General features: G+C 38.5%; 1 protein-coding gene across 7 annotated transcripts in view; it reads right to left on the reverse strand.

The window, feature by feature from the left end:
- SCAF8 (SR-related CTD associated factor 8) overlaps positions 1–21,186 on the reverse strand; it is a 197,957-nt gene that overhangs the window by 81,110 nt on the left and 95,661 nt on the right. The gene's annotated exons all lie outside the window — the stretch shown is intronic.

A 21,186-nucleotide genomic window follows, 5' to 3' on the forward strand; every position in this document is an offset into this window, starting at 1 on the left:
TAATCCTCCAAAACAGACCTCATCACAATGGCCTGGGCTGCTGCTCAGGAGCCCCTGGTCCTCACTTCCTGGTTTTTAAGCAGCTGTGTTTAGGAACAGTGGAAGGTCCTGCATAAGTAACTTTAAGTAAGTCAGAAGTTTTTTAGAAGTACTTGATTTGAATGGTTTTGGAAGAAAATCATCACTTTGTTTTGTTCTCAAGCGTTTATCACAATGGACATTCTGACAGTCTCTCTGAAGGAATTGCTATGATGCTAGTACAATGGGTATCAGGCACTGCAGGCGCATAACTGATGCAGAGAATCCCACGTTCTTACAGGGGTTTCTTCACACAGAAACACCACATTGAATCTGTGATCCAGTAAGGCCATGAGGTTGGAATATCACTTAGTCTGCAGACTATAAACATACAGCCTACGTCTTTGGTTTACAAAATGAAAGACCTGTTTATGTCACTGGGCTGGACAGGGCCTAATGGAGCAATTCGGGGCAGCATCTTGAGGATAAGGCCAGGTCAGTCGTTCCCCGTGCCTCCCTGTGGCACTGGGCACACAGTAGGGATGCAACGAATGTTTGTTGAGATAAATGTCTAACTCAAGATTAGAAGTCATTCTGAGGCATCGGCTGTCTAGCCTCTGTCCTCCTCAAATATATCAGAAAGTTGCTATTTCTTCCACTTCAGAGTCAGTAGATTAACCCGCCAAATTCTGACAAGTCCCACTCGCCTTTCTAAATCACTCAGATTTCACGTGTGGCTGTGTGACCTGTGACGACCGTTTTGTATTCATCTGAAATCACAGTTAAAAGTATGATGAACTTATAATTTATTGTCCATGGAAAAGTGAAAAGAAGCACTATTAATAATTACACGGGGACAACAGGCATAAACTGAGGTCCTCTGGAGCAAACCTGGACATACGGTCACGCTAATTTTAAGTAAGGTGACAAAGAATCTCAACCTGGCCAAAATGAATCCCAACTACATATCTTGGACCTAAAACAAATAAGACTGGAGCAATTTTGAGGAAAAGTTAAATGTGACAAGGGCACAGTGGTGTTCTATCTCAGGTTACACCATCAGAGGCAAAAATGCTACAAGGTAGGAAGACTGGCAAATTCTAAGGCAACTAACTACAAGATTGCTTAAATTTAAACAATTTGCATTGACTGGAAGTATAAAATACTTTTTAGAGAATTAAATTACAAAATGTTTTTCCCCCCTATAACTTTATACTTTTCTCAGTAACCAGGCAATATTCCTGGGCCAGAACCTTTTAGCCCCAAATTTCCCTATACTGTCCGTCGTTGAAGTTAAATTATTAGGAAGATAAAAAAATCAGGCGAACTGGACTCAACACTGTTAGTTACTATATAAACGTTTTGAGTAGAAACACATTTTCTGAAATGCTTTTCTATTTATACTCAGTGGGCCTCTTCTTTTAGTCAGTTACTTTGCTTTATAGGCATAACTCTTACTTAGGAGAATAAATTCTAGCAAAAACCATTAGACCTCAAATTTTTACTTATTTTTTTACTCACTTATTTCAATTATAAAAGTGGGATTTCTCCTATTGGAAAAATATAGTGAAACAACTGGAATATAGTGGACAACTCTGCAAGATGACTTTTATCTAATATTTGGATGAACAAAGTTATACTGTTACTGTCACGAAGTTTTACTGTTATGTCACTGGGCACAGGGTGCAACTTATGTGCCCCAGAATAGAGATGTTAACTCTCACATATCCAAAAATAACACCTGAAGGAAAGTTTGAATACAAAGCCAATGCTATTCTATGATTCTTGCTTTTAAGAGCAAATTTTTTAAAACTGAGATACAGTTGATACACAAGAGCAAACTTTTTTTTTTTTTTTTTTTTTTTTGCAGTACGCGGGCCTCTCACTGTTGTGGCCTCTCCCGTCGTGGGGCACAGTCTCCGGACGCGCAGGGTCAGCGGCCATGGCTCACGGGCCCAGCCGCTCCGCGGCATGTGGGATCTTCCCGGACTGGGGCACGAACCCCGGTCGGCAGGCGGACTCTCAACCACTGCGCCACCAGGGAAGCCCAAGAGCAAACTTTTAATGACAGGAAGTTTTGGCTTCTGGGCAGAATGTTTATCATTATACCATATAAAACTACCTGGAGAATTCTATCATACTTGTTTTGGGAAACCAGAAAAAAATGGGTAAACAATGCAAAAGATGCTGATGAAAATAAACGTGTATAAATACATACGACATCTTCATAAACGTCTATTTTATCAATGTCCCTTGTATCATTTTCTCACTTTTATAGGTGTATATGTATGAAGAGGTGAGTATATTTCTATGCTTTTTGAGAAAAAACCTCTTTACTTACAAATAATTTTATTAATATGTCTAAAAATGTTACCTGTCTTGGTTGTTCACTGAAATATTTCAGAACCTCAAATTTTCTGTTCCCATATTCCTGAACAATAAGGGGAACACGTAAAGTGAAATGAACAAAGGACAAAGGATCTTTTTATTTCCCTGTTAAAAATAATAAATATCGGGACTTCCCTGGCAGTCTGGTGGTTGAGACTTCGCCTTCCAATGTGCGTGTCGGGGGGTGTGGGTTCGATCCCTGGTCGGGGAGCTAAGATCCCACGTGGCTCATGGCCCAAAAACCAAAACATAGAATAGAAGCAATACTGTAACAAATTCAATAAAGACTGAAAAAAAAAAGAATAGTCCACATCAAAAAAAAAAAAAACTTAAAAATAAATAAATATGAATACCCCAACCAGGCCATTTGATTTTAATTCAACAAATATTTACTGAGAGCTAGGCATGGTCTGGCATTTTGCTAAGCAGTAGAGATAAAAAGCTGCATACCAGTAATATCTTATGTTTAAATAAAATTAGCTCATGGATATCAATAACCAAACTGGAAAAAAAGTTGGCTCCATAGTTTCCCAGACTGGTAATACAGTAAGCAGTGGAAATTACCGATCAAATAATCAGTGGATAGAATTACCTAGCAAAGTAATTACGAGCAAATACCTCTGACTATGACAAACACTATGACTAAAAATTATCAACATATTCATGTGGTGGAATTTCTACACTTGCCCTACTGGCAGTTTTTGCAAAATCTCTCTCTTGATCGTTTCTGTCGTGAATGATTACTACTTAACATAATTCTGCTTAAGAACCCACACATAAATGGGTTCTGCAAAACTGACATCAGATATATATTTTGACTTTAATTTCTTAACTAGATTTCAATATTGAGCAAATTCAAATCTACAGCTACTAATGGTTATAATTTGAAGTTTTTTTCTTTTTTTTTTGGTCGTGCCACTTGTCTTGCGGGATCTTAGTTCCCTGACCAGGAATCGAACCCGGGCCCCCCAGCAGTAGAAGCACGGAGTCCTAACTACTGGACAGACAGGGAATTCCCTATAGTTTGAGTTTATGCTGGAGTGCTGTACTGAATTGCATTTGAGTATTTTCCATGCCCCTTAGCCCAAAATGCTATCGAAAGACACTTAACAAAATTGGACCCTTTTTTATCGTTGTTTGTTCACTTAATTCCTTATTTAAAAGATACTGAATGTAGGGCTTCCCTGGTGGCGCAGTGGTTGAGAGTCCGCCTGCCGATGCAGGGGACGCGGGTTCGTGCCCCGGTCCGGGAAGATCCCACATGCCGCGGAGCGGCTGGGCCTGTGAGCCATGGCCGCTGGGCCTGCGCGTCCAGAGCCTGTGCTCCGCAACGGGAGAGGCCACAACATTGAGAGGCCCGCGTACCACACACACAAAAAAAAAAAAAAAAAAAAAAAAAGATACTGAATGTAAATGCCTTCAACTCAAAAATTTTTAAAGATGTGGTTTTCTTATACATTTCAATAAGCTAATAACACCCAAATGCAATTAGGAAAGCAATTTCCCAAATGTCACATGCAGCTGTTAAAAACAGCTTAAAAAAAATAAGATGACAAAGACAAGGCCTTACAGGACACAGCACACACATAAGCCCTCAGGAGCTTTTAACTGGGCCAAAGAGAAAAAATATCCAGCAGAAAGTGGGCCCACATGGTGAAAGCTGGTCAGGGCGCATGTGAGTTTTATTTTTAACTAAAATCTCCTTACAGATTCACTTAAGCCAAAACTTAATCTTTAATCACTAGAAAAATGGGAACATATTCTAGACCAGAAGAACTCACTGGGCAGGTACTAATCGTATAAATGAATAGAACATGACGTTTCTTTAGTCTGTCAAACTTAAATCAGTGATCTTGAATAAGAACAGATTCTACATTTCATAGCCAACTGTCATCTTTCTAAAATCTCTGTAGCTAAGAACATGGCAGAAGTGAAATCAGATGGAGAAGAGAGCTGTGTGTAAGAGCTGAAAGAAAATAAAAATAACTTTAAACATAATTTGATTGATAAAATATTTTTCGACAGTGGATTTCCATTCTTTAACTGGATGTAACTCATTTAAAAGCTGTGTACAGTGAATAGATAAATGCTGACCACAGACCCACATGATTCTACAGACCCCTGCATGCCTTTCTCCAGGCTGTCACATGCAATGCCTGCCATGAATTCATTTATCTCATGCCGATCTCTACAAATGTAAGGAGAGAACCTAAATATTTCTGCAGGGATCAAAGTGTGCTATTTTAATTAACAATATAAAATATTATTTTAAGCAAAGTGAACAAAGTCAAAATCTGAAAAGAAAAATGACAGAGCATGAAATTTGAACACACAGGACACGCTTCTGAAGAGAAATTCACCTAACAGACAGTGAAGGAAAAGAGGAAAAGCTCTCAGTAATTTTCTGTCATAGATTTGGCTACAAATCGTCCTGTCCCAAAACACGCAGAGTGGATATTAAGAACACAGGGTTTATCATCAGACGCCCCTGGGTTAGAACCCACCTTTTGCCCAAATTAGCTGTATAATTTGGGCTAAACTGCTTGTTTGATCTGTGAAGTGAAATAATATTCTCGCAGAAAAAATAACTTGTTAAAGGTCTAGAATAGCAGGTTTTCACTATAGAATAATCACTACTATTATTCTACAATAACACCGACAACCACACATGGCTCAATAATGAGGTCAAAGTGTTGATTCCAACACTCTCCAGTTCTGGGGATGAGGAGGAATGAGGAAGAAGAAAGGGAGTGAGACATTGTTTCTAGGTATCTAGAAAAGTCCAAGGAGACCAAGGCCACCGGTGAAATCCCTACACATTCCAGGACATCAATCCTTCAGCCAATGTCTTGGCTCTACTGTGATTCTAGGTTTCTAATTAATTAGGGGTGCAAGATAAAATACAGGATGCCCAGTTAAGTTTGAGTTTCAGACATCCTGTACCTATACTTAAAAAATCATTCATTGGGGGTTTCCCTGGTGGTGCTGTGGTTGAGAGTCCACCTGCCAATGCAGGGGACACGGGTTCGTGCCCCGGTCCGGGAAGACACCACATGCCGCGGGGCGGCTGGGCCCGTGAGCCATGGCCACTGAGCCTGCGCATCCGGAGCCTGTGCTCCGCAACGGGAGAGGCAGCAGCAGTGAAAGGCCTGCATACCGAAAAAAAAAAAAAAAATCATTCATTGTTTATCTGAAATTCAAATTCAACTGGGTTTCCTGTATTTTTATTTGTGAAACCTGGCAACTCTATTTCTACTGCCTCTTTTCTCTTAATTCACTTAAAGGGAGCCTCAGGGAATTCCACTTTATCTTCAATTCTGAGACTGATAACGTGGTATCTACCAGTGCAACAAACAGCATCATTCATTTATACAAGGTTTTCTAACTTTCCCGAAACTTCCAAGGAATTTTTACTGTGACGTCATTTGATGCTCATTCTAAACAGCCGGTACCTGCACTCCTGCTTTACAGATGAGGAAACCATGGCAGAGAGATGGCTGCACAGCTGCCGCTAACTCAAGCCCACTGCCATCCTTTGCACGTGACCAGATTCCACACATCTTCCTTCAACCCAGGGGATTTGAAAACGTTTTATTTCGCATTATGAAACAAAGCGTGTTAAACATGCTTTTCAAACTCCCTCCTATCCTCCCCAATTTGACACATCCAAATTCTTATTCACGGACTAGATAATCTCTCAAGTGCTTTCGGGCTCTAATTTTCTCTGAACTATGACCCATGATGTTGCTAAGTTCCAAGGCCCATTTGTTCATCAATCTCAAACAGAACTTGTACCTCCAGACGCTGCAGCCTTGCAGCCTGCTATTTCTAGCACCTCACCCTGCAAGACCAACTCTGCTCTACACTAAAGGAACGTGGGTCCTATGGAGTTTGTCAAAGCCTGTTACTACAACTACACAGCTTGTCACCTGTGATACCTCACTGCAGTCAGCGTCAGACTCCAGGTTACCTGTGTGGGCAGGTGGAGCGCTGGCCCATCACTTCCTTCCCCGTCACCTGCCTCACTAGAGCCAGTTCTTTGAAGGCCATTTGGCTTTTCCTCTGCACAAAGCACCCTTCCTTTCCTCTGCAGACACTTGTCTCTACCTCTGCTTTTTCAGGTGGAGTAAAAAGAGTGTACAAACTGTGAGGGTAATACGCTCTGTCCCTCTAGTTCTGGTTGCTATTTCTTGAATGGCTGCCTTTCATCTTTCTACTCTCCTACATGTTTATGAACAATAATGCTATCTATTTTTGAATAAATAAGACAAGATGGCAGAGGCTGTAGCTTTTATTGGCTTTATCCCACATCCAGCACATTATCACACACATGTCTTGTAAAATGTATGCTTTCTGAAAGCCAAGCATTGCTAAAAAGAGAGGGAGACTTTGAAGACATCCCCATTCCATTTCCATACATTTTACAGGAAACTTTCTCTTAAGAATGAATATTAACAGAGGGCCTGGTACTCCTAATGTCTGCAGTCTTAAAATCTTTTTCTCTAGAATCTAGATTACAATGAAAATAATAATAACTACCATGAATTAAGTGCTCACCATGTGCCAGTCCTATTCTAAATGCCATATGCACTATTAAGTGCCATGATAAACCCTCTGACACAGATGAAGAAACAGAGCAACAAACTAACTTGCCCAATGTCATATGACTCTGCAGAGACAGAGAAGTTTGCTCCCAAGTTATGTTCTTTACCCACACATTGTCCTGATGCCCTAATTTAAAATTCTTTAGCTAAAATTTTACTTGGAGAATAGATCTGGGTAGAAGGAAGAGGGTATGGTGAGAAAAAAAATACTGAAAAGTGACCTAAATAGTATTCTTGGCTATTTCCTGAGTTTCCACAAAAGAATTACAGCGTATTCACAAAACATATCTTGACACATTGTCATTCTGGAAAACTAAGTTAGGAAACCGAAATTTTAACTATAATAATTAAACTTATAATAAATAAGTTTAACTTATTTATTAAACTTCATAAAATGCATGGAAAACATTGAAAAGTAACGATTACTTTTACTTAAAAAAAAAAAAGGCTTGTAACTTAGACTTATGAAATAGATCAAAGAATCTTCCAGTAAAAGTTCCCTCTGTCTCCTAGCCATTACGCTTTCTGGATAAATTAAATTAATTCAACATGCTGAATTCAACACATAACAGATGCTTATATCACTGGGAGAAATGTAGAGAAAGAAGGCTGCCTCCTTCTCTGATGGCTGACTTACAGAACAGTTAAAATACAGTTGCATGTAAGAAATAGCTGGTACCATACTGTCTTATGTTATGTTCTATACCAGGATGTTTCACATGTGGGGGGGTGTCTGCACAGGGAAGGGGTATCCACATACGTGAGTAATTTAAAATTCTGAGCGCAGATATCTGAGTGTTAATGAGGTGCGTTCTTTCAGGGAATATCTCAGTCAACATGATTTTTAACACCCTTTACCTAAGAAATGCATGGCTCTTAGGTTAATGGAGAGGACAGTCTAGTTATGGCCTTCCATTTATTCTGGGGAATTCCTTCCATTCCTCCCCTACAGAAATAACAGATGTTTATTTAAAAATTGAAAGTATTTACTGGTCTCACCTTTCAAGACCAAAAATCCACACCTATAAAAATGTGTCTAGGGGCTTCCCTGGTGTCGCAGTGGTTGAGAGTCCGCCTGCCGATGCAGGGGACACGGGTTCGTGCCCCAGTCCGGGAAGATCCCACATGCCGCGGAGCGGCTGGGCCCATGAGCCATGGCTGCTGGGCCTGCGCGTCCAGAGCCTGTGCTCCGCAACGGGAAGAGGCCACAGCAGTGAGAGGCCCGCGTACCGGAAAAAAAAAAAAAAAAAGTGTCTATATATTTATGTGCCAGGTATTGGTTTCCTCACTTGGAACTGATTATGTGGGTGTTACATTTTTATTGTATAGAATTTGAAAGTTAATAGAGACCTTTTAGATATATGGTCAGGTCACTGTTCTAAATTTTTTAATGAGCTGACTGAATAAAATACTTTATAAATGACATAATGGATTTCGATTAAAAAAACATTCTGTAAAAATTTGAATGTTACAGAGAAATCCTGTTAAAAAAACTTGTGTCATGTGATTTTCAGGAACCTAGGACATTTAAACATTAAAAAAGTGTCGATATGAATCATTAAAACAGCAACTGAAATGTGATTATATACTCCACAAGAAAAATTCCAGAGCAAAATATTGGATCAAAAGAAGGAAACTCATTGGATTAATGTGAGAACAACTTTAAAGAAAAGAAAGGAGAAACCTTAAATCATTAAAAATTATACACACATCTGGTTCCTTGATACACATGTCATTAATTGAGGGTTAATTAAACACAGAATAAACTCTACTTTGATCCTTAGGGAGCAGTCAAGAACAGAATAAGGTCTAAGAATTCAGCTATCATATCACAGCATGGGTTCTACTAGGAAAAAATGAGGGTCTGTAATAATAGCATTTGAATGTTTACTATGTTCTGGGTACATACTATTCTAAGTACTTTCCATCTATTAACTTAATACTACCGCAGGTGTTATTATCAACCCCACTTTACAGATGAGGAAACTGAGGTGCAGGGAGGGTAACCACAAGATAACCTGAGAACTAGCAAGTGGCAGGGCCAGGATTCAAATCCAGGTAAGGTAATCGCCTTCCAGGATCCGTGCTGTTAGCCCCTGCAGTATACAGTGACCACAGACAACCAGAATGTTAGCACCAAAGGGACCTGTAAAAGCATCTAGAACAATGTTCTCACATCCTATAAACTGAGGCCCAATCACACTGGCCTACAGAAGTCGTCCTTGATTCCCAACTGCCTCTTCTCACAGCATTCCTTATCACCTTTCACAACCACCTTAAAAGGGGCTTGGACCACTATACAGGCTGCAGATTTTGACTATCTGGTAACCAGCATTTGTTTAATTCTTGAATACTCCTCTGTGATTAAGAGGAGACACATCTGTGGAGATTACTTTAAAAACAATATTCTCCTATGAAATAATCTGCTTATATACTCAGAGAATGAAACACTATGTAATACGAACACACCATAATGGTATAAAGACACAAGCAGTTTTAATAAGTAAAATTCTATACTACTAACTAGCAGATGACTGTACTGAAAATAATTACTTTGAGACTATTTTCAGCTAGCAAATTAAATGTTAAAATAGATGCTGAGTCTGATGAATATTAAAGTTCCTTCAAATTCAGAGATTCTATGATTTTGTGAAATCATAATTTCTGGTGCTTTAGTGGATGCACCTAAGCATCGGATGGGAAGGTGTGTCATGACTCCGCTAAACATCATCAGGATATGCTCCCTTTATGTGGAAAAACGAGTGACTATCTCTTAAATAACAGGCAAGTGACTTTAAGGGGAGAGGAGGAATGTGCTTATTAGGTTCCCAGAAACACCAATGATGAATCTTAGTTCTAGGATAACCAGCTCATCACCAGAAGATACCACTGGGTTTCCTTTCCTAGGTGCAGTGCACAGTGACCTCTACTGGTGTAAATATGGAATCCTGAAATGCAACTTTCTCCATAAGTGAATTTTCAGAGGCACAATTAAGAATATTTATTCAGGGGCTTCCCCGGTGGCGCAGTGGTTAAGAATCCGCCTGCCAATTCAGGGGACACGGCTTCGAGCCCTGGTCCAGGAACATCCCACATGCTGCGGAGCAACTAAGCCCATGTGCCACAACTACTGAGCCTGCATTCTAGAACCAGCGAGCCACAACTACTGAGCCAGCGAGCCACAACTACTGAGCCCGCGTGCCACAACTACTGAAGCTCACGCGCCTAGAGCCCGTGCTCTGTAACAAGAGAAGCCACCGCAATGAGAAGCCTGCACACCACAACGAAGGGTAGCCCCTGCTCGCCGCAACTAGAGAAAGCTCGAGCGCAGCAATGAAGACCTGACGCAGCCAAAAAAAAAAAAAAAAAAAAAGAATATTTATTCTTTGGGAACCTTTTAAAGTTTTTGATTAAAAAATAAATTTCCTCCTCTACTAGTATTAAACATTCCAATTAAAACAGACCACATAAATAATATCACAAAATGGAAAGAACTAAACAGCATTTTCATTAAAAAATTAATCCTGCCAGTGATAGCAATAATACAGTTAAGTGTCATGGTATCAAAGCTGTTATTAAAAAAATAACCTTTTGGAAATACCTCTAATACACCCCAAAAGTTATCAAAGGCACCAACTACAGAACAAGAATTCAAAACTTTCAGCTGTCAAATATTATGTGGCCCACGTTCTCATGAATATTTTGCTTTCTTGTTTCCAAAATAATACTTAGAGCTTGGTTTTTTTCTTTCAAATCTCAAAGGTTATCAGAAATAAAATAATTATAGATAGGTTTATTAAGTTTCTAAAACTTGCAATGAACAAATTTTACTATTCAATACATGTGAAAAAAATGTCAAATAATACAGTTGACCCTTGAACAACACAGGTTTGAACTGAGCAGGTCCACTTATTCACAGAATTTTCACAGATTATTTACAGGAGTGAATACTACAGTAGTACTACACGATCTAAGGTAGGTTGAGTCCCTGGATTTGGAACCGCAGCTACCAAGGAACCTAGTATATGGAGGCCAACTAGAAACAGCTGCACGTTACATGTGGGGAGGGTAGGCACTCCTGACCCCAACGCTGTTCAAGGGTCAACTGTACTTGACCTTAAAGACAGCCTTAATGTGCTTTGTTACATGATAGCCACACACATGCAACTATGATGGAAATACTGTACACAATTTCACAGGAAAGTATGAGTTTTAAAAAACTGACAGGACTATTTTTAATTCTTGCAGGCTGAAATAATTTCCTTGAAACTTCATTTCCATAAATTTCCATTGCAGAAAACGAGTACGAAAAAATTCAAAATGATACTTTTCAGTGATGAATACTCAAACCAGATTTTGTTCCAACGGTGGGGAAATATAGCTTCTCTAATCTTGCTCTATTTTTTTTAACCAAGCATAATAAAAATAGTTGAGGATTGGTGAGTTAGTTGGGTTTTGCACAGAATATATACTCAGATTAAATGCAGTTATTTTTCCAGAAATGTTATTTATTGCTTAAATAAGAGTAATGGGTTAGGAAAAATGAAGACATTTCTATTTAACTTTGATAACTAGGATTTAACTATTTCTATACTATATTTCCTTTTCATTATTTCTACTTATTAATTTATCAGTCAGTATTTGTTGTACTACATGTAAGGCACAATCAGGAAAAAAAGGGTGAATAAGGCATTATTCTTGCTCCTGAGGAAGCAGCAGCCAGTAGGGAAAATAGGATTGCCATACAAATAACTACAAGGACATATTTTAAATAACTTAGCCTTAAAATACGAAGTTTTCCCTAAAAAGCTATCTAAGAGTTTGTGCAACTCCTTACCCCACCACATACATATCTGTAGCCGCGTGAAAGGCCTGCTTCTGCAGACCAGACAGTATCTTCTCTCTCCTCTCTTTTATCGGGGATGGGGTGGGGAAATTATGCTTCCGGCACAAGATCTATCCATATACACAGCTGTTAAAGCAATTACCACCACATAAACCTCCTCCTTTTCAACCAATCATATCCATAAAATATGCTCTGGAATCAACTACTGAATGGACGCCTGGAATCACAGACCGAATGGACACGTAGTTTTTAGGAGAGAAAGCCTAAATGAGAAGTGAAAACCCATCGTGAGCCCATCAGAGTCTCTACCGTCAGCCTAGGATAACATAAGACATGACAACAGCAATTTCCTAAAAGTTATCTCTAATTCACTGAAAGAATTAATGGTTTTCAAAATTATAAACAGTAAGTCACAAAATTCTATGTAAACACTCAAGTCTTGACAGTACTCTAAAATAGCATGTCCAAAAAAGCAATAACATCATTTAAAACTCTACCAAGACTGGGTGTAACAGAGAAAAACAGGAAACAACTGAAATATTCCTCAGTAGAGGACTGAAACATCATTTAAAACTCTGCGGAGACTAAGTATAAATAGAAAAACAGGAGACGGCTGCAACGTCCCTCAGAAGACTGGTTAACTAAATTACGGGTAACTAAACTGGAATATTATGGATGTATTATAAAAAATGATATGCTTTTATGCACTGAAGTGTCTGGAAGGATAAATGCATGGAGAACTGATGACAGTGGTTGCCTCTGCAGGACCACTGGCGGGCTGGTTAACTTTGAATTTTTTATTTCACATTCTTTAGTACTTGTTGAATTTTTCATGATAAACGTAGTGTTTAAAAAATAAAACAGAAAAATAATCATAAAATAAATACTATTTTGAATGACAAAAACCCAACCACTGCTCTGTGGAGAGTGGAATGAAAGCAGGAGTGTGAGAGATTTTCACAAGAAAAAAATAAACGACATACATCAATTTTTTTTGTCAAATGAATACTCTGATAAATTCATTTGTCAAAATAAACTACTGTCAATTTGAAAAAAAATAAACAATGACCGAATTGGGTAAAAGGCCAGTATTCTTAAAAGGAAATAAACCTTTACATGAGAGTTACTCAATGTGGGAGTATTATCATCTTTTATAAAATATTTTCTATTTCCACTGTTATCCTCACAAGTTTTCTTATTTGTTTGCTTCATTCAATGCTTTGCTCCAAATGTTAATACTCCAAGAATTAGCTGTGAGCAACCCTCCATTCTCCTTCCAGTGGAAGCTTTTGCTGCACACACCTCAAAAGCATATGCAATGCAGTACACAGCGTGCAGGATGTGTACAAATCCTCGCGATAGTCGGATGACAAGTTCTGTGCCTAGGACAGGATTCTCTGTGGGGGCTACAGGCAGTAAAAATTGTTTTGAAAATAACCACAATTCAGAAACACATAACACTGCTTTTAAATGTAGATCAGATTTTAAGGCACTGAAATGCTGTAATTGAGAGATCCTTTTCTCCTTCATTTTTTGAAAATAATGTAGGGAAAAAACCCCAAACAACAACAAAAGCAACTATGTTATCTAGTATGAAATTCCACATTATAAATTTTCAATTTACTAACTAGTACAGGTAGAGATTAACTGGAAAAAGCAATCAGGAGGAAGAAAACAAAACCAGGGTGGAATTGGGGCCTGAGTGGGGAGGGAGAAACGAAGCAGGTCTGTCACGGAACATCAGGAATGCAGTTTGGACTTGTGAACTGCCAATCATTTATTGGCTTTTCATTTCCGTTAAGGGGAGACTTGCTCTATAGAAAAATGTGTGTTGTGACAGGGACAGTTCACTGGGGGTTGGGGTGGGGTGTGAAGAATAACTTTTTTTTTAATTCCTGAAAGGTTCAGGGCTAGATTAAAGCTCAACAGAGGAAAGCAAAAAAAGAAAGCTAGGAAAAGGCAAGCTTCACTTATTTTACAGTATCACCTGAGGCTAACTATGTATTTTACAGATTAAATTCCCAAAGTGTCTGTGTGTGTACGTGTGTGTATGCACCTTACAAGTTGTATGAAAATAATGCGTGTAAAGAAAGCAAAAGCAAACCTCTCACTGAGTCCCGACTGACCTTAAAAAAATAATCAATTTTATCAGCCATGAGAATAATTTTATAAGGCAGATGTTTTTGTGGCTATAATTTTTAGAGTCAATTCACTTGTCCACTTTCAGATTTATTATTTTGGGAGACTAAAACAGTAACGTTCTTCATCTTCTGGCAAAGCTGATTGTCAAATGATTTTAAAAATCTGCCCCTCATGAGTATTTATTAGAGTCAAAATCCTATACCAGTTAAGCCATCTGGCAATGGCAAAATTCTGTTGGAGCTTACAAAATGAGAGGAATGTTAATAACTCTCCAAACTAAGTCCTTTAAAATTAAAAAAAAAAAAAACACAGACTTTAAAAACTATAGTATACTCCAAAGGGAGTACAACACCCAGTACCACATGAATGGTAAAATGAAGTGACAATCTTGAAGAAATGAAGATTTATCCTTTAAAATAATATAAAATATTTTATATTCAGCTAAAAGCTTTCATGCTTCTAAGACCAAATTGAACTAGAAACACCTTCATTTCTGAGTTTCATAGCAGAGACTCCAGGTCCTCTATTTTAATAACTAACAGCACAATGTAACCTTACAGCAGATATAAAAATCAAAAGATCTTTGGAAAAACTGAAAATTAATTTGTTATGGCTAAATGACTTTTTTTTACTGTATAGTAATGCTGTGTCATGAGCACTTTATTTTGTTGACAACTAATTGGAATTTCAAAATCCTACTTTTCTGGTTGGAAACCAACTGATCAGGCCTTTAATGGAGAGGCTCTCACACTCACCTTGATGAATCTAGTTAGCTACTTATTCCTCATTTAAATACGCAACGAAGCTGCAAACCAAAATGCTGTACAGTCTACATCAAACTAACTATACTATACAATTTGATTTACAGTGAATCTACACTATGATGGACTCCTGAAATACTGTTACCTACAAAAATCCTTTTTCTTGCCTTTAAAGAAACATTTTTAGCCTAGTAGAAAACACTCTAAATTAAAAATTAACACAGGAGATATATAGGAAAAAAAGGGGTGGGGGGAGGTCAGGGACAAATGTGCCTTGTTAAAATCTTTTCCTTAGGAAAAAAAGATAGAATGCACACGTGCATCTTAGATGATAACTTATTCACCCAAAATGCAAAGTGCATTATTGCTGTTTATATGTATCTTCTTAAATACTGCTCTTCCGCTTTACAGGCTAATTAGAATAGAGATCAATACATTGCTTCCTTCTTGCTGTTGCTCTTCTCACACTACAAATAAGAGGTCCTAGTAGTATAAGGATGACTATCAGCCTGGACACATTAGAAAGAAATATTTTAGTTTCAATGTTACCAGGAAACAAGTAGATTAAAAAGTAGCATGCTGGGCTTCCCCGGTGGCGCAGTGGTTGAGAGTCCGCCTGCCGATGCAGGGGACATGGGTTCGTGCCCCGGTCCGGGAAGATCCCACATGCCGTGGAGCGGCTGGGCCCGTGAGCCATGGCCGCTGAGCCTGCGCGTCCGGAGCCTGTGCTCCGCAACAGGAGAGGCCACAACAGTGAGGGGCCCGCGTACCGCAAAAATAAAGAAAGAAAGAAAAATAAAAAGTATTATGCTATACGGTACAGTCATGGGGAACCAACATTTCCGGTTCCATACCTAAACTCACCTAAAAATGAATAATATAAAGAAATCCATTTATCCTAGTATTTCTTAAGTATTTAATTTGCTTCTCAGTCAAGTAACAAGATGGCAACAGTTTAAATTTACTCATGTTTATCCAGAACAAAGGTCGATAAAGGTAAAGGGGAGCCAGGTGCAACAAAAAGGCAGCTATAAGGTCAATTGTTTGAATTTTTACCCAGCAAACTCCCTCTGTCCACCTCCCCCAACAGGCGAACTTCAGTTTACTTCTCTAACTTCTGAGACAGTGTTTTGGAACTCCTGTTTTAACGTTGTTGTTTTTTTTTTTTTTTTAAACTCTGGCAAGTTAAATTACTAAAATTTAAAAATACATGTTCAATGATTAATATGACACTCTAAGTCAGAGCCTAATAATTATAGAGGATTTGAAGTAAACAGTCCAACAGGTAGAACAGGAATCATTCAACTCCAGACACTGGTAACGTCGACATTATTATAGAAAAGGAATTTAATGAGATTTGACAAACCAAACCAAACCAAACACTGGATGGGCTGCTAGTAGTCAACCCGTCCAAGGGGGAACTGTTTGCTTTACTATACGCAACAAGAAATTGCCTGCACTCCAGGAAAAACTGCAAAACTAGGCCCCAAACACCAGTAGATTATTTAATGTTCTTTTAGGTTCCACCTGAGAATAAGATGCTACATATAACTTGGTCTACTGAGAAATGTTCCACTAAGAAAGAAACTAATATGAAGGAAATGAAATCTAAGACTACCTGCTAGAATAATTTCATAGAAAATTACAGTTCCTTAATCAGTGGTTCTCAAAATTTAGTTATACCTTTAGTATACTTGGATTGCTGGTTGAAGAGGCAGGTTTCCCCCACTTACTCCCAAAGCTTTTGGCTCCACTAGGTCCACTCAGTCTGCATTTTAAACAAACCCTTTGAGTATTCTAATTCAGGTTACCCTTGGTCCACACTTTGAGAAACACTGATCTTAAAAAGTGAGATATCCTTATAGGTGGACCCTTCTATACTGTGATTCTACTGGGCAGTGTGCCCTGTCCAAAAGTATGAATTCTCTACCATTTTATCATCAACCTCCAATGAAAATTTGACAAGGAAAGTTCTGTTTACAAAATTCACTTATTAAAGTGAGTTTTTTAAAAAAAATCACTGACTTCATGAATAACATCTAACTGCCATGAAAGGAAAAAGTGAAAAAAAGAAAGGTTAACAACCTACTTAAAATTCTGCCTAGGACCGGACTTATATGTCACATAAAAGTGTACACTACCCCAATGGTCTCTCCACAACCATTCACCTATGATACATAAAACTACCAAATTAACCTCTCCTAAAACACCAATTCACCAAACCATTTTTCAGTTTGAGAACCTATTCTAAGTGGTTCCTCACAACTTAAATGATGAAATATGAACCTCTCAGCTCCTGATGCTTAAGATTCTGTGTAACCCAGTCTCACTTAACCAACCAAACCATATGTCACCTTATTCCTAGAGTGATCTTGCCAGCTCTGGTCAGATGGGTTTTACATATTATCAACCCCTCTAAAGGGTCGACTACCGTCTCCACTGCATTCCTTTTCTGATTAGCTGCAGCATCTCACACCTTCACCAAATACGGAAGCACTTGAGTATATTCAGCCTCGTGTTTTATCACAACCGTTCTGTAGTATTCCACACCCTTCCCTCCCCTGTTAACCTTCCAAGACCCTTGAAGGCAGTAACACTGAAAGAATTTCTCGCTATCTCCATACCAACCCCATCCACTCCCACTCAAAACACGTCATATAGAATCAGCTTGATAACAGCCGCCACAATTTCTGTATTTATCAAATTATATCGAATACCTGCAAATTAATTTATTAGACAAACGTCTGGGTAATCATTATACATCAAGCACTATTCCTAGGCACCAGGGCTTCACTTAGTAAACTGTCTTTGTCTTCAATTCTCTCTCATGTGAGTCCTTAAAACAAAAACAACAGATTTTCTTTTTCCCCTTGCTACCAGCATTATAGCATTACATGAAGCCCTAAAACCTCTTTATTATAGACTCTGAAAGTTAGAGTTCTCTACTTTTATAAGTTACCGACATTGGTATTACAACTAAGATGAGAAGCTGAGGCATCATTTTCCCTCCTCCCCCACCCAAGACCAAAATCACTGAATTTTTTATTTGATCATAGTAACATCTTGAGATAAATTTAAGGTATGGAATCTATTTCCCGTATGCCCTATTCAGTACCTAGTATATATGACCATGAGATGTTAACTGCTAATAATTTTGATTTTAAAAGTTCCAAACTGAGGATACGTATCATCTGTCATCATTAAAGATTTCTATCTCTATGATTATCTTTTTCTGAATTAATAAAAAAAGAATAGGTCTAGGGCTTCCCTGGTGGCGCAGTGGTTGGGAGTCCACATGCCAATGCAGGGGACGCGGGTTCGTGCCCCGGTCCGGGAGGATCCCATATGCCGCGGAGCGGCTGGGCCCGTGACCCATGGCCGCTGAGCCTGCGCGTCCAAAGCCTGTGCTCCGCAACGGGAGAGGCCACAGCAGTGAAAGGCCCGCGTACAGCAAAAAAAAAAAAAGAATAGGTCTATAAACACGGCAAGTAGAGACTACCTATGGATGAACAACTCTCATTAGACTTGGTATTTATTTATCATCTTTCAAATGGGGTAAAATATACACAACATAAAATTTTACCACTTTAATGGTATTTATTTTTATACTAAGAAAATTGTTTAAATGATACTGTAATATTGACTAAAACATGGGATTCTTTCCTGCAAAAGAAAACTGCTATAGTTAACATCTGAATTTGGAAACTAATGTTACCAAATACCTTTTGCACATTATACGTACTGCTACTGCTGACAAAAAAATTAAAATAGGGCTTCCCTGGTGGTGCAGTGGTTGAGAGTCCGCCTGCCGATGCAGGGGACGCGGGTTCGTGCCCCGGTCCGGGAAGATCCCACATGCCGCGGAGTGGCTGGGCCCATGCCATGGCCGCTGAGCCTGCGCATCCGGAGCCTGTGCTCCGCAACGGGAGAGGCCACAACAGTGAGAGGGCCGCGTACCGCAAAAAAAAAAAAAAAAAAAAAAAAATTAAAATATGCTATTAATGGTTAAGTCACCTATATTTCAGGTAGTAAAATAAGATACTAAATATTATACTTCATAGATTTCCTGCATTTTCTTCAAGTTCACAAATGATTTCTGATAACGGTAGCAGATAACCTTTATTGAGAGTTTATTATGTTTCAGGTACCTGCTAATAAGTGCTTTATATGCATCACAGGTTTTTGTTTTCTTACTGAGGTATAATTCACATACCATAAAATTCACCCTCTTCAAGTGTACAGTTCAGTAATCAAGCGTATTCACAAAGTTGTGCAACCATCACTGCTATCTAATTTGAGAACATTTTCATCATCCCAAAAAGAAACTGTGTACCTGTTAGCACCCTCCATTCCCCCTTCCCTCTCAGCCACTGGCAACCATTAATCCACTTTGTTTCCATTGATTTGCCTATTCTGGTCACTTTATATAAATAAATCATATAATATGTGGTCTTTTGTGTCTGGCTTCTTTTACTTAAGCATATTTTCCAGGTTCAACAGCGTTGTAGCCTGTATTGGTACCATGCATTACTTTTTAAGACGTCAAAGTAAACACGTGAGCTAGACACGATAATTGGCTCTACATAAAAATCCTAAGATTGAGAGATGAAGTAATTTGCCCTCTTTGAGTCTCTCTGAACTCAAATTAGTTCACTGTACTTCCACGGAGATGTATAAAGTATAAACACTATATAAATTACATACAAACTTATTATATAGAATAAACAAGAGTTGACCCTTGCACTGCACGGGCCTACTTATACTCGAATTTTTTTTACAATAGTAGACACTACAGTACTAAGTGATCCAAGGTTCGCTGAATCCACGGATGTGGGACTTTGGATACGGAGGGCCGACTATAAGTTACACGCAAATTTTTGACTCTATGGAACCCCCCTGTTGTTCAAGGGTCAACCGCACATATTTTTTTAAAAACTGCCACCTACGTCGGTTACCATGAGTAAAAGTCATAATCTCTCTAAATTGTCTGTTTAATACAATGATCTCTGTGATGCTTTCAAACTCTAAATTCAAGTTGTTCTCAAAAACATTAAGGGTTTAGTTACTTTCTCTTCAACTCTTTATCTGATTCATACTCTTTCAAAATAATTCCTACAATTACACTTACTATAACAGACATCTCTCTATATTGTAGAGAATACTGCTTCATGTAATAAAGTGTACAGTAAAAGGAACAGGGCAACAATATTAATATTTCATATTATAAAAATAAACTCAGCATTTACTTACATATCTGTTAATCCAATCTGTTTTTATTGCAACAAGTCAGAAAATAAGGAACATCAGTTTTGGGGACTATAGAATTTTTTTTAAAAAGGTCACTCTGGAAAAATCCAGATAGGCACACATGTTGACTTTTATGGGATGAATTATAGGTGGGTTCTTGGCAAACCAGTATGGAATGTTTGTACAACTGAACACTTCTACTCACTGTAAATTTGTCAGGAGCAGTCAGTAGAGAAACTTTTTAGCCTTTTTTGTTTTCTTGATTTATTCAAAATTATCTGTCAGCATATTTGCTGGTGTGTCTGCCACAGTAATAATGTAGATGTAAATGGCAGTTGCAGTATGAAAACCCTAAATGAACACTGTCTGTATATGGGAGATACATGCTGAGCTGCTCAGAAAAAAACAAATGGCAAATACAAGTTATAAAAGATTGAAGAAAGGGATTAAAGCAGTGTTGAATATATTTAATCTAATCAAATAACCAATAACCAAAGGTGACAGGTTTTTTTGCTTTAACATAGTGGTGGAGAAAGGATTTTGAATCATAAAATTGCTCAGGTAAACAGCCCACTTTCTGGGTCCTATAAGACCAGTAATCGCTATTCTAGAATAGCGCTACAAAACAGAGCTTTTAGGAAGTGTTCTGCATCTGCACTGTCCAACTGGGGAGCCACAAGCACACGTGGCTACTGAGCATTTTTAAGTGTGGGTGGTGTGACTGACGAACAGACTTTTGAATTTTTAACAATTTAAATAGCCACATGTGACTAAGCAGTTCCTTACTGAACAGTGCAGATGTTGAATGAGAGGCAACATGCCGTACAAGAGCCACACCACTCATGTTCTGGAAACTTTAAAAAGTGAGAGACACTGGGGTTATTCATACTGAAGGAGGAGAATGACAATGAGGGAAAATAAACTTCCAAAGAAATCTAAATTTGACTTCCAAGATTTTAGAGAGCCTCCTTCAAATCCATGCACGAGGGCTCTGAATATAAAAAGAAAGGAAGAAGGAGGGAAGCAGAACCCACAAAGCCAGAAGGAAAGATTCTCTGTGGTTACACAGGAACTGCCACTTCGTCATAATAGCTAACATTTATTAAGCCATCAGTCCATTTTAGATATTGTACTACGCACCATACATGTATTTTCACTTAATCCTCAAAGCAAGTCTTCC

Source organism: Aethalodelphis obliquidens, unplaced genomic scaffold (assembly GCF_003676395.1).
Source record: "Aethalodelphis obliquidens isolate GAN/ISIS:26980383/991018 unplaced genomic scaffold, ASM367639v1 scaffold3, whole genome shotgun sequence".
In the NCBI taxonomy this organism is placed as follows: Eukaryota; Metazoa; Chordata; class Mammalia; order Artiodactyla; family Delphinidae; genus Aethalodelphis; species Aethalodelphis obliquidens.